General features: G+C 28.3%; 1 long non-coding RNA gene across 1 annotated transcript in view; it reads left to right on the plus strand.

Moving 5' to 3' along the window:
• Positions 1 to 792: 792 nt before the first annotated feature.
• Positions 793 to 3050, plus strand: part of LOC136796649 (uncharacterized) — a 43086-nt gene continuing 40828 nt past the window's right edge. Inside the window, exon 1 of the long non-coding RNA XR_010844408.1 lies at positions 793 to 946. This is a non-coding gene — a long non-coding RNA (uncharacterized lncRNA). The remainder of the gene's footprint in view (positions 947 to 3050) is intronic.

Here is a 3050-nt window from a genome sequence, read left to right on the forward strand (position 1 = left end):
GAAAGATTTGTTTAAATTAAAATAACTTTTATGATAGTAAAAATATGATAACATGGAAACTAATTGGGTGTATACAAAAAAAAAATGACCGTTTTATCAAATTCAAGATTTCAATCACTTACTTAATACTTATCAATAGTTAATAATCCCTTTATAGCATCCTCTAAGCTTGTTTAAGCCCTTTCGACTTTTTCTCAAAAAAGCTTTAGTTTGGTTATTCATTTCAAAGCAGTTTCCTACAAAGTTCTTGTAATTTTAAGGCACTACTGGAAAAAAAAATCATATCCGCTTGTCCAGCTCACTGTGCGGCGTTGGTTTGAAAAAAATAGCAGTGCAGATACGACGTTGGAAAAGAAGCCTTCTGCTCCGGGTGACCGTTAATGGATATTGATGAGGTTCTGCAGGAAGCTTTTGAGTCAAATCCGTCCACAAGTACTCGCGAATTTGGCAAGGAGTGTGGTGTGCCGAAAGAAACTGTTAGTCGCTATCTACTTTCCCTGGGAAAGGTGAAAAAGAGCAGCAGACTGGTCCCTTACGAACTTATGGACTTTTAATATTAATTGTATTATATATTAAAGATATAATAATACAAATATTTGGTCGAAAAACAGTAATTCTATTTTTTTTTATTATTTCCATTATTTGGAAATAATAAAATTGTCATTTCACTTATATATCTCTTGTTATTTTATTTTATTTTTTTAAATTAACGAATACATTTGGACTCAACTTATGAGGATATAGGTTTCGTGAACGTTATAAAAACATATGATAACATCATATTGTCTGTACAAATGTTTCCAACTTTTTCAGTGAGCATTCAAACATTTCATTGCTGATTTCAAACAAGACAAAGATAAAACTGTTGCCAAAATTGATACCAGAGCGATCGGAAGCCGGCACCCGAGGACAGGGATAAATACCCCTAAAAATAAACCAACAGCAGGTAACTAACGACTCCTATTCATTATCTCTGACCGTAAATATGGCAGAATACTGAAGCGCACGCGAGTTCTCTCTCGTTTCTGACGATCTCGGTATTTATTGCATTACTACTTAGCTCGGTCAAGCTACGTGCAGAGTTGTGGAACCACTTGCTTATAGGAATGTAAAATATATATTTTTGTATATTCAAAAGATTTAAAAATACATTCAAAAGTATTTCAATTAATATAGAATACAATATTCACTCTTAGAAAGGTATTTAATTTAAATATAGTCAGTTATTTGTCTTATGGATGTTAATTATTTATAGAGTGAACAAATATTACTTACTTTTATCCACAACATTCTTGGAATACACTTTATATTTGCTATTTTAATTATAATTTATCTTGTTTTTTTTTGTTTTTTGTAATATTTTAAAGTTTACCTAAAAAAGAATAAACGTGAGTAAAATTGACAATTAAGATAAAATGAGTTATCAAAGTATATTGAAAGTAAAAATTATCTATTATTAAGATAAAATTAATTTTAAAAAAAATTACCATACAGTATATATTTATAATTACAGTACTAATAATCATACGACAACTATAGTAGTTATCAAACGTGTGATCAGCTCTTGCCTTGATCAAATTGCTTGGGATCGGCCACAACTTATTATTTAAAATTCATTAGGTGATTGCGGAACAAAATATTGATGAAAAACGTGGTTTTCACCGCCAACCTTTAGCTAGAAGACGTTCGGTAACGTTTAGTGCAAACAAAGAGGTAGGTTTAGTAAAACAACAGCAGGAGAGTTTTCATAAATAAAAGGGGAATATAATCAAACCAATACAATTGAAGGGCTCGGAGCACGAATATGACATGGCACATGATGAAAATTTTCAGTTAAGCAGTTTTGAAAAATTTACAATTCTTATTTAATATATCTTGGAATTATTGTGTTTGACAAACTACTAAAATAAATAGCTTTATAAAGAAACAAAGGATTGTGTCAAATTTTATTTACTTATAAATTGTTTCTTATTCCAATGTTCTAATTCCAAGCCATTTAATTAAAGTTATATAAAATATAATGAAAAGGATAAGAAACTGCTTTATAAATAATGATTAAGAATGGTTTTGTTAAAAAATCGAGAAGACTAATGACTGTCTAAATAAAATAAGGATTGACAAATGTTAATACACAAGAAAATAATATTTGAGAAGTTTTATTATGAATAAGCACTACATTTGTGGTTTTATAAAGTAGTTCGTGCAAATGCATAAAAAATTTAGAAATTGTGATTATTTAATAACGTATAAAATTTAATGTAATCTATCACTTTTTTGGGAAATAAATATTAGGAATATAAGTATCTATTCATTCTATACCGACATAAGTATTAAAGAAAAAGTAATTAAACAAATAATCATAATAATAAGAAAGAAACAGTAATAAGTAAAAAAATATTCTATCGGTTTTTTGTAAAATCACAAAAAAAAAATAAATTAAATGATAGTAAAATAAGTAATAAATAAATAATAAAATAAGACAGGATCAGTGCCGGAGAGTGAAAGCGATATGCTTGCATTTTGTGTAATAGTGTAATGAATTATTAGTTCCACGCGCAAGCAGTTAAGGAGTATTACTATCATATATTGCAATTATGGTCATTCTTTGCATCATATCCTGATTTCCATTTTTTTTTTTTTACTTCCACTATCTTTTATTATTTAAAAAATCATAACACAATCACACTGTATTTGAAGACTTCTTATTACATGGAAACCTAAGGTTTTGATAGAATAAGAGGAAATAAAATATTTTAGTTGTTAAGGTAATATAAAAATCATCTGAACTGCAACCTAAGATACATCTATGCTTCCATAATCAGGAGGAAAATTATTAATGATTCATTGCGATCATGAAATAAAAAGACTATACATATTAGTCTAGATGAATTTAAACTTAAGGTCATTTATAAAACCGTACAAATGAATTAACTCTTGGATTAATACCATCTAAAACATTTCATTTACTTTTGATTCTATTCGATAGGATTATGAGAGCTATGGACCAAGAAAATAGAAGAAGCCTAGTTAAACCCAGAAACAATAGTCGG

The sequence above is a fragment of the Halyomorpha halys genome, unplaced genomic scaffold, assembly GCF_000696795.3.
Source record: "Halyomorpha halys isolate HHAL.00 unplaced genomic scaffold, Hhal_1.1 Scaffold1115.1, whole genome shotgun sequence".
In the NCBI taxonomy this organism is placed as follows: domain Eukaryota; kingdom Metazoa; phylum Arthropoda; class Insecta; order Hemiptera; family Pentatomidae; genus Halyomorpha; species Halyomorpha halys.